At 34.3% G+C, this 11,885-nt stretch overlaps 1 protein-coding gene across 6 annotated transcripts in view; it reads left to right on the forward strand.

The window, feature by feature from the left end:
• LOC106061238 (uncharacterized) overlaps positions 1 to 11,885 on the forward strand; it is a 75,024-nt gene that overhangs the window by 40,609 nt on the left and 22,530 nt on the right. For 3 of the 6 annotated variants that reach the window (XM_056016702.1, XM_056016706.1, XM_056016704.1), the window contains exons 2-6: positions 3,325 to 3,749; positions 5,129 to 5,278; positions 7,498 to 7,554; positions 9,776 to 9,898; positions 10,938 to 10,962. The exons of 1 other annotated variant lie outside the window; for it this stretch is intronic. The gene's annotated coding sequence lies outside the window, so the exon portion shown is untranslated. The remainder of the gene's footprint in view (positions 1 to 3,324; positions 3,750 to 5,128; positions 5,279 to 7,497; positions 7,555 to 9,775; positions 9,899 to 10,937; positions 10,963 to 11,885) is intronic. 2 more of the 6 variants (XM_056016705.1, XM_056016703.1) reach the window with 2 other exon arrangements.

Consider the following 11,885-nt stretch of genomic DNA (forward strand, 5'->3'; position numbering starts at 1 on the left):
ATAGTAGGAAGAGGGCTTTCGTCCCAGGGTAGAGATTCATTATAGTGTATTGAGGATTCCAGAGTAATTTTTTCAAGTTGGTGTTTCTTTTTTAGGTTTAGAGATTCCTGTATGAAATTGGTCCTTTTGAGACGGTTTTTTGTGCCAGTTTTGTGGATTTTTGTTCTGAGTGGGTGCCTTTCAAAGGTTTCCAATTTAGTGAATTGGGAAAGGATTTTTATTTCTCTTCTTTCATCCAGAGAGATCAGGGCAGCAGTTTCCTCCATAGATCTTATGGGTGTTGTTTTGATTGCTCCTGTCATTATCCTTTGACCAATATTTTGAACTTTGTCTATTTTTCTTAGGTTGGTTTGGGCTGCTGAGCCCCATGCTGTGGCACCATACAGGTCTTACATAACTGGTATAGGTCTTTTTCAGGATGTTGTGATTAGCTCCCCAATCTGTGCCAGCTAATTTTTTCAAGAGGGATAGTCTCTGGATGCCTTTACTCTGTGTTTTATCTATTTGGTTTTTCCAGGTTAGTCTCGGGTCATAGGTGACTCCAAGATAAGTAGGGCTGTCATTTTTCTTCTAAAGCTTCCAAATCTAATGTTAATTTTATTGTTTGTTGTTTTGTTGACAGTGAGAATATGGTATATGTGGTCTTTTTTGTGTTGATGGACATGCCCCAGTCTTTGGACCAATTATTGAGTTTATCAAGAGCATCTTGTAATCGAAATTTCGATGTTCCTACATATTCTTCTGTGCTAATTATGGCAAGGTCATCTGCATACATGCTGCTTTTAACTTTTCTAGGTAGGTTTTGATTTAGATCGTTTATGAATATTAGGAAAAGTGTTGGGGATAGGACTCCTCCTTGGGGGACGCCATTTTTTATACCCACTGTGTGGCTTCTTTGTCCTTGCATGCAAACTAAGGCTTTTCTATTATTTAGGTATTCCTTTATCCAGTTGTACATTCTTTGGGATATGTGATGCTGGATTAGCTTGAGCAAGAGACCTTGTTCTCAGACTTTGTCAAATGCTTTTTCTAAGTCAACCCACACAATTGTTGTTGGTTTCTTTTCTCGAAAGCCGTCTTCTATTTCTTGTGTGATGAAGGCAATTTGATCTTCTGTTGATCTGCCTTTTCTAAAGCCAGCCTGGGCTTCAGTGAGTAGGTTATTTGACTCAAGGATCCATGTCTGCCACATGAGTGCAGGACTCACCAAGTCCAACTATACAAGAACAGTGGGCTGATAGAATAATACCATCTTGACTTATTACTATCCAGGGCTGCAGTACATGCTAACCACTGAGAGTGAAGACCTATTAAAAAGAAAAAAAAAATTATTTAAAATATATGTACATATCAAGACATTGGTCTCATATACATGTAAATACCTTTGAATATCAAGATATTAACTATAATATAACAATATTTATTACTTACCTTTGCTAGTGGTTTAAAAGCCATAACATCTTGAATCCAACCATCTAGGAACTGGTTGTAAGCTGCTAAACTCTTGTAAGCCTGTAGACATTTTCAAAAGTAAAAATAGCAATAACATTTTAATAATAGATGTAGAACTCTTGTAATATAAAGAATTGGTTGGACTTCGAAGCATCCTAAAAATATAGAAATTCCGAACCCTAGTCTACACCAAAAATTCAATTGAGACTAGTGAAGTTTCTTCAGCCGCAACAGCCAAAAGGTTTGAGCTAAGGTGTAATTAGCTTCAAATCTTAAAGAGCATTTGAAAGTTGTAAAAGAAACACAGATCTAGGACCATTAGATTTATCAACAAGTTACTAGTCTTGATGAGCCTAGTCCTAAAATAAACTTTAAAGTCTTCAGCCCTAGACTTAGATCTAAACTGGATAGTAAAGTTTTCTTTGGTTTAGATGCTAGATCTGATCTATATAATACTAGTATCTAATAATAAGTAACTATTATCTGTAACTATAGTCCAAATATATCTTGTGCAGAGATGTGTTTAATGAGCGCCTAAAGGCAGCACTGAAAACCTCCCAGATACCCCTCCCCTCCGGTCCACCAATGAGATTGGACCATAGCGCTCTGAGCATGCTATAACTATAAGCATGAAAGTAGTGCTACATAAAAGCTAAATTTATTTATCTTATCAAGTGACCTAGAAGTGAAGACTAGATCTAGCTATATCTATTAGATAAAAATTAAGTTTCATATGCTTAAAATATGCAGCAACAGAGAGATGTAGATTTTAGATGTTATCTAGATTTTCTAGATCTATTCTATAGAGTCTAGATGAGATCTAGAATGACCTACTAAGCCTAAGCAATATGTAGGCTAGACTCTAGATCTAGTCACGCTCTAATCTGAGACATCATCCAGATTTTGTATATAATATATCTATGATCTATGTAGCCATAGATCTACATCTAGAATACTAGACCTTGAAGGCTTGAGTAGAGAGTAGATCTCTATCACAATCTATGTAGGCCTACATTATATGTTACAACAATGTTGATCTAGCTCTAGACCAGTGTTTCTCAAACTTTTTTGTCTGCCGGCACAGTAAACAAACTACAAAAATTTCGCGGCACACCACGAAGAGCAACAGATGTTTTATAATAAAAAGAAAAAAAGATTTTGCCTGTTTTTCAGTATTATGTTTAATGTGAATGTTGTGTCTGTTTTTGAGAGCAAATGCAATCTAATCGAGGCTCCAAAGTCGACAAACAAACTCGCATTTCATCATCTATTGTAAGAAGTCTCTCTTTTCTTAGATTTGATTTCAGTCAGTGCTGAAAATCCAAACTCACAAAACCATAAAGATGTAAATGGAAGAATTATTTTGATTGCTTTTAAATTGATTACAGGATATAACTTGTTGATTGAAATCCAAAACACATCCAAGCTTTCTCGGAAAACTTGACTTAAGAATTGCGTCATTTTTTAAATCATTGAGCTGCTCTTCTTCTTTAGTTGTAAAATTTGTAGCTTCATTGTTTCCAAATGGAGAGCTGACCCATTTATATTCATTACTTCAAACTGTTGAGAAGTAATGCTGCAATGCTGACTGCAGGTGTTTCAAAGTGTCCAGAATTTCAGGGGTGATTTCTTTATTTGAAGCACATTCATTGTAAGTAGGAAAGCAGTCCTTTCGTGATTTTACTTTGCCACAAAGACAATCAATTTTAACCAAATGATTTTAGTTTTGAGGATGCAATGATGATGGTTTCCGATGGTCCTTGAAGACTTCAATTCAATGAATTTAATTTGTCAAATAAATCAGAGAGAAATGTCACCTTAACCTACCAAATCTCGTCATGAATAGAAAATCCAAAGTCTTTTTTTTTTCAGCCTCCAAGAATGAAATCAGCTCAGCCTTGAGTTGGACGACACGCTTTAACACTTTTCCCCTGGAGAGCCAACGAACGTTTGTGTGATACAGGAGACATTAGTAGTCTGAATCCATTGCTTCACAAAGCTCTGAGGAAAGTCAGAATGCAAGCGGTCGAGATTTGAGGAAGTTTACAACTTCAATCACTTGATCCAGAACAGACATCAAATATTTGAAGGCAAGAGGTTCTCTGTGGATCATGCAGTGAACAACTAATACATTTGGATTTTCTTGACGCACAAGAGTGAAGAATCCCTTTTCTATTTCTCTGCATGGAAGGACAGCCATCGGTGCAAACGCTGACACAGTTTGTCTCCACTGTACTTTGAATAGCAAAATGTTTTCGTTCACCACTTAAAAATATCTTCGCCTTTGGTCGTAGTTGGTAAGTCTTTGCAAAATAAGAATTTGTTGACACATTTTTCATCCTTTAAGAACTGAATAAAAGCTAACAGCTGGGCTTTGCACTAATGTCAGTGGATTTTTCTACAAATCTAATAAACCAATAACTAGTGGGTCATTTATACAGATGGATCATCTTAAGAATCCACCAGTAACAGAAGAGCTGTCTTATTCAATAAATGGCTCAATTAAGAAAGATTAGAAAATTTAATTGCCACTGGCGATCTCTCAGATGCACTTTCTAATGAATAAACATTTCTTTCTAATGTTTAAAAAAATCTGATGCCTCCTCTATCAAAAAAGTCAGGACAGCTCTTATAAATCTCAACAATAATAGCAAGAAAACTGTTCTTCAATGGGTCCCAGCACACTTTCAAATAGAGGAGAAGAAAAATCTGACACTGCCAAAATGGAAGAATAACTAAGCAGTCTTAAATTCCATGGGAGGTGCAGTGGCTAAGTGGTAAAGCACTTGGCTACTGAACCAGGGTGCATGGTTTGAATCCTGCTGAAGACTGGGGTTTTTAATTTTGGGATCTTTGGGCACCTCTTGAATCCACCCAGCTCTAATGGGTACCTGACATTAGTTAGGGAAAAGTAAAGGTGGTTGGACACCCTGGTTAACCATAGGCCACAGAAACAGATGACCTTTACATCATCTGCCCTATAGACCACAAGGTCTGAAAGTGGTACTTTACTTTTTCTTTTCTTAAATTCCACTATATCTGGAAGAGAAAAAGAAAAAAAAAGAGTAGTATTAACCAAAACCAAAACAGTTGTCACTCAAACATCAGGATTAAGGATGCATGTTACAATCTATCAGGACACAGTCAATGAATTATTTTTCACCTTTAAACAGGGCACAACATAATGAGGCAACACTTATTCTGGATGTTGAAACTAGTGAAAAGAACATGTGGCCTTGTTTTATCATGAGGCCCATACAAAATACTGGCCCCCAACAGTCCTTTAGAATAAAGATTGTATGGAAAGCTGCCTGATCTGAAAAGAATGGAGTTCATCTTCGATAAATATATATATATCTGAACCCTACAATTTATAATGAGAACACAGAGAAAAAAAAAAACACAAACAGGATGTAATATTTAAGTTAAACTGTTGTCACACAGTCTCATATTTGTTTATATTGACTTTAATATTCACATTTATTCAAATAAAATAGCTGTATATTTTATACATTTATCCTTAAAATGTGGCGCACTATTGGCCACTAGTTCAAATGTTTGATGTGTTTAAGGCTATATAAGGTTATAACTATTCCTTTGGCTCACATTGAATTAAAATCATACATTGTAATAATTTGTGTGTCTACATCCTCTTATTGTTTATTTGTGTTTTCAGGTGGCGATTTTATTGTTTACCATGAAGTTGTCTAATTTTCAAATTTTACTGACCAAGTTTTGTACAGTGACTGATCCATCTGCAGTTTCTGAACCATTAACTGATATCTCAAAAAAATATTGCTTTATTGATGGTGTCTGGTCACCTTAGGTAATCTTTCTCTTTTTCTTTTAATATGTAAAGAAAATTATCTGTATGTATTTTTTTATTTAGAAATGGATACTGTTTGTCTAAGGTGGATACTGTTTATCTAGGGTGGATACAGTTTGTCTAAGGTTGACCATGGTGGATAAAACAGAGCATGATCTTTGCAGAAGTTGTCGAACATTTTTCCACCATAGAATCCATACATTGAAATGAAAATGTTCAGATTTTATCCATGATCACCTGTCTGAAGATTAGGAACTAGATATAGGTCTTGAAGTATTACACTTAATGATCTATTTAAACAAATAAAAAGAACTCTACTGTTTAACCACAAATATTAATAAAATTTGGAAGACCTTCACATAATCCTTGTTAATTTTTTATTACCTTTTCAATATGTTTAATTTGTTGATTTTTTCTTGAAAAATGTGTAGTTTTGGGTACTGGATAGACAAATCTTATACCCACATTCTCATTATAAAATAATTAGTTTCTACTTTTGGACATTATGACAAATAATATAATCCGTTGGCTTTGTGGAGGTTTCAAAATGCTCTATAAAAAGGAACTTGATTCAAGAAACACATGGAAGGGAAAAGAGAAATCTATTATACATAAGTAAGAAGTAATGGGATGCACAGTGTATATTAATTTTTATAAAAAAAACAACTTAAAAGAAATGTATCCAAATATTTAGAGTCTACATTTTTTGTTCTAATTTTGCTAATACTAGCTAGCCTGTAGGTACTGCTCTGCTGAAAGCTTTTCAAACTTAAAACTTCTAATGAATAATTATGAAATTGCGTCTACATGTACAGTAATTCAGTAAGACTAGCAACTTTTATTTTTATCCATTAAAACAGATATAGTCTAAATAGTCTCGTCTGTTAAGAGAAATTATGATACTCATATACTGGAATTCAGTAAGGCTACAAGCAGAAAATTTATATTTCTTTAATTCTTTTTTTTTTATTTAATTTCTCATTAATGACATTTTTATAAATAAAAATGACTTTGCAAATTTTATTATTTAGAATATACATCTGTTTGTTTCAAGAGGGTTTTGCATAATACAACTCCTCCACACCAAAATTAGGTCTTGCGCCACCAGTGGCCCTAGGTTCCAGTATTCCAATTAGTTGTTGGAAAGGATTTTATCCAATGACCAGAAGGGGCTCTTCACCCAAAGTCATGTCTGACGGTTCCATAATGGCAATGTCCATTACAATCAGGGTTTCTGCGGCCTCATGAAATTCCAGGAAAGCTCCTGGAATTAAAAAAAACAACTAAAAAAGTCCTGGAAATCTACTGTAATTTTAAAATATCTCCCTGAATGTCCTAGAATTTCGCAGATCTGAAAAAAAAAAGCATTTTAAAAAAAGTTAGTTGGCACCATTAAATCAGAGGATGGGCCAGCGAGGGCAAAAATAAATTCTAAAGGTCGCTGGTTCCTGATTTTTCCTTAGGGTTGACTCCCAGCCTTTGCCCCTTCTCTTGATAATGAAAACAGTTCTGTTTGGACTCAATACCTGAGCCAAAGGTGAAGGCCAGGAGTTGGACTGGTTGTTGGAGGCTATTTAAGACACTTGTTATTGGAAACATTTTATAGTTAGTGGAGTTATTATAAACATTAAACTTCAGGCAATGACAACCTAAATCACGCTAACTTTGGCTATTGTTATAATTTTTTCTCTCAAAATTTTATGTGATGGAATTTTATAATTTCTCCTGGAAAACTCCTGAAATTTCGTATTGACTTTGGTGCAGAAACCCTGTATAATTGGGTCATGCCAAATACATAGTCTAGGGTAATCCATTTGAGGCCTGGTTCATTATTGGATTAACTAGTTCAACTACTAGATGTTTCCACACCAGGCACCACTTTGAGGCTACTGGAACTGAAATCCTCTAGCTTACTAATTAATTGGTGGTGCAATCATGCCACTAATTTTAAATGTTTCAGTTAAGTATCTTTAGAAGGGTAAGAATTTTTTTTTTTTAAAGGATACAATTTAAAATAATTAAATAACTAAAGATTATGCCTAAAAAATAATATTATGTTCTTGCTTTAGTAAAAAAAAAATGTTTAATTTATAACAGTAACAACCAATGAATGAGATATTAGCACAAATAGTGTTACAGAAGTTTTTTTTTTTACTTACAATAAAAAAAAAATAATTATAGTCTTTTGAATCAGAGAAATGCTTTATCTTTATTTACAGCCACAGAATCTACCAAACAATACAAGCAGAGGTCAACCAGCGCAAATAATGCCAACAGTATGTTTTTAGAATTATTAGAAATTATTTGAAAATAAAAATAGGATTTAAAATAAATAAATGATGAACTTAAGATTTGGACATAAATTTGTTCCAATTTGATTTGTAAACATTTCTTTTAATAAATTCTACTTCTTTTTATTTTTATTTTGTAATAATTTCATCAATTGGGGGGGGGGGGGGTTTCTATGATATCTTTTCATTTATTATTACACCTTGATATTTTTAGTTTTTAGTCCTTTTAAAAACAAAAACATTTTAAATTTTGTTTACAGTGTCTAGGACATCCAATCAAAACCAGCCTAAAAGTACACCAAATAAATCATTTTGTGTACATTGGTTTATGGAGTAATCAAGAGAAAAAAAATCTAACTTTGAAATATTAATTTTATTGTTGTTTTTAAGGTGTTAACTTTATACAAGCTTATTGACTTATAATGTAGTATTTTTTTGTATACTTTAATTGATTTATTATGCTTACAGAGTCTTGAAAAAATGTCCAGTTGGAATCGGTTTAACAATGAATCACTATATAAAATACTCTTAAAACAATGGGTGTACCTTTCACAGCATTCTTCACAGAAGTAGTAAGGATGATACGGACTCACATTCCTTTTTTAGATAGTAACATGATAATAAAAATAACAAACATGAGCCACCTCTAGTTCCAATACAAGCCTAAAGTTCAGTGCCTTTAGAGAGGCAAAAGGCAATATCCTTGCAATACTATTGTACAAAACTATGGCATCAAAACTGCTGCAAGATTGTAGTAACAGTTTGCATACTCAAATTAAACAAGGGTAAGCCAACAGTACTGCAAGATAGCACTATAGAGCCACAAAACCAACAGTACTGCAAGATAGCATTATAGAGCCACAAAACCAACAGTACTGCAAGATAGCATTATATATATAGCTCTTTCTGTCTCAGAAGACAATGGATGTGCCCAGATGAGTCACTGGCTTTAGTTATGTCTTGAGATGGTGCGGAATCTGGAGTGACTGATCAAGCCAATTCTAGAGCGGCAGAGTTTGCCACAGTTCATGCATGTATATACATCTGTCATAGGGCTAGCTGACAGGGCAGATTTCTTTTTCTTTCTCTTGGCTGAGGCAGCTTAGTTTCTTTAGCATTCGGCAAAGTTTGTACCAGCACGTACAATCTGTCTCCATGCTGTCCGGTCATGGGCTATCTCCTCCTACACACTTTGGTCGATGCCCGTGGCTCTCATTTCTTGCTTGCAGACATCTCTGTAGGTTAGTATTGGGCGGCCCTTAGGTCTGGCTCCCTCTGCAAGCTCAGCATGTAACATGTCTTTAGGAATTCTTCCATCTGACATACGAGTGACATGACCGAGCCAGCATAGTCTTCTCTGTTTAAGGAGAGCATAGATGCTATGCATGTTGGCCTGTGTCAAAACTTCCTGGTTGGTGACATGATCCCTCCAGAAGATGCACATTATGCGTCGCAGGCGGCGTAGGTGGAAGCTATTTAATCTGTGTTCTTGAGGCATGTAAATTGCCCAGCTCTCACTGCCATAGAGAAGTGTGCTCAGAATGCAGGCATTGTAGACAAGGATTTTTGTTACGGTGGTCAATTTGGTATTTTCCCACACATGCTTGGAGAGTTTTGCCATTGCTGCAGAAGCATTTCCTATTCTTTTTGTCAGCTCTGTGTCTAAATCTAGGTTGCTGGCTATTGTTGTTCCCAAATATGTGAACTCCTGCGCCACCGTAAGTGTGTGATTTCCAATATGTATCACTGATAGCATTATAGAGCCACAAAACCAACAGAACTGTAAGATAGCATTACAGAGCCATAAAACCAACATTCATCATAGTGAGAATAAGGGTCTATAACAAAAAGCAATACAGCAGCAAAAGTGTGTAAGGTAGCATTATAGAGCCATCAAACCAACATTCATCATAGTGAGAACAAGGGTCTATAACTAAAAGCAATACAGCAGCAAAATTGTGTTTTAGGAGTCAGCACACAAAAAGACTTGGTGCCAGAATAATATAAGTACACACCACTGACACACCACAGTCATTAATAGCAACAGTGTAGTACTTCTCTGACAATTGGTTTTTAGAAGAGTATTATAGATTTGTTGAGATTTTAAAGACAAATATTGTGATTTCGGAATTATTATTTTTTTACTTTACTTTTATCTAAATGTTTTTCATAATTATAATATTGTTTTTGTTTTTTTTTCTCTTAGGCTCAATGGAAAAAAAAATTCTTATGGTCATTTCAATTTGCTCAACTTTCTTGATTGCTGTTGCATTGGTTTGTACTGGCATTTTAATTTACATTTGGAAAAGAGTATTCAATGTCGGTTCAGGTGAAATTATTTTTTGTATTTAAAGGATTATAAGCTATATTTGTTTCGATTTTTAAACCAACTTTCTCATCCTTTTTATGTTTCCCATGTTTGGTACTTTAATAATATAATACAGACAGTACTTCAAAAAAGAAGATGATTACTATTTGGGCATAAATAAACCCACCCCTTTGTAGACACTACTCCCATCTTTATAAAACTCTAAACCAGGCCCTCTTAGTCTTTAAATGCCCCTAATTAATTCACAAATCCTATTACCACATTAACCCAGCATAACCAGCTGAAAAAAACAACAAATTATGCTATTCTTCCTTGGTACAGACCGCAAAAGAGCTCAGGGCAAAAAGCTGGCTGGGAAATACAACATGTTCATCATCCTATATCTTCAAAGCTGATAGAATCCTCCTAGCATTGTTTAAGTTAGCTAAATCATTCACGAATTTTTGTATATCAATACCTTCTGTTTCATTCATGTACATTTTTAACAGCACCAATATTGAAAAGCTGCCTTTTGTGCTTATTGTCATGCTAATGTCTCAGAAACTAGAAATGCTATTGAAAAACTTATTTCACCATGGCCTTAAATGTGCTTAAAAAAAGATGTGACAGCTGCTTTTAGTCTGTTCCCTTTCTTTAAATATTAAACATGCATCTAGGTGAAATGTCTAAACTAGCATAATGTTCTGTTTCAAGTTTCTATAAAGCAAAAACACTATATATTTAGGCCAAATTCAAAACTCCTGATTGGAGACGCTATCTCCCCAGGAGATGCACTTACATATTTATATGCATTACTTACGTTTTTACATTACTTTTAAAACTTTGTGGCAGCCCTTTTGTCTCTAACTGTTTTAGTAATGTAAGATTTGTTTGATTTTTATTAGTTACTGTTTGTTAAAAAAAATTATAGTTATCAATAAACTTTAAGTACCGGTAAACAAATTCACAATATATTTTCACTGTTACTTTGGTTGAAACCAATTTTATAACAACAAAAAAGATTCTTTCAATATTGTTTCTTTTTTTTTTTAATTCTCAGGCTCCTCAACAGCTGTTCAATTTAGGTAAGAATTTATTTATTTTTTTAATGTTTCTTTTTTGCCAACCTAACTTATGCATGGAGAATTTGAACAATGTACAATGACATATTTGGAGACATGGTGGCTGAGTGGTAAAGCTCTTGGCTTCTGAACCAGGGTCCAGGGTTCAAATCCTGGTGAAGACTGGGATTTTTAATTTCTGGATTTTCGAGCGCCTCTGAGTCCACCCAGCTATAATGGGTGCCTGACATTAGTTGGGGAAAAGTAGAGATGGTTGGTCATTGTGCCACATGACACCTTCGATATCCATAGGCCACACAAGACTCTTCAAAATAACAAGACACTCTCAGGTTTTACTCTAGAAGTACTTTTAATATTATAACAAGTTACATGAATATGAACATTTCATCTCTCATCCTGTCAAATCTCCTTCCATTCAATACCCAAATTCGCACCTTTCGCACCATGCTGCGCTACGACCATAACAATGATGTTCACATTTATTTGCACTATTTTCATGTTGTTTGTCAAATGCAATTAGCAAATATAAAAATGGGTGGGTAGATAGACGGTTATGTTCAGCAAGATTATCTTCTTTTTAATTTGTAAATTCAAAGAATAATAGGTTTACAAAAATTAAATATTGCATAATCTTATACAATTTTTCCTTGTAAAAAAAAAATAATCATCTCACATATTATTATAATCTTCTAAGCTTCATTTGACATATATTACAGACATTCTTTCAAAAAAGAAGATAGTTATATCCTATGTGTATGTATGGTTAAGCTATGGCTTCATTTTCTTGGTTAATCTAAACTAGCTATGACTTTGGTTTTCTTAGTTGATTCAGGTATCTAGTTTCATAATGTAAAAATTCAACATGTTGTCATTGTAAGGGAACTCGGGGGTTGAGTCACAGTCCCCAAAGGACGAGTTCCTTACTA

The sequence above is a fragment of the Biomphalaria glabrata genome, chromosome 18, assembly GCF_947242115.1.
Source record: "Biomphalaria glabrata chromosome 18, xgBioGlab47.1, whole genome shotgun sequence".
In the NCBI taxonomy this organism is placed as follows: Eukaryota; Metazoa; Mollusca; class Gastropoda; family Planorbidae; genus Biomphalaria; species Biomphalaria glabrata.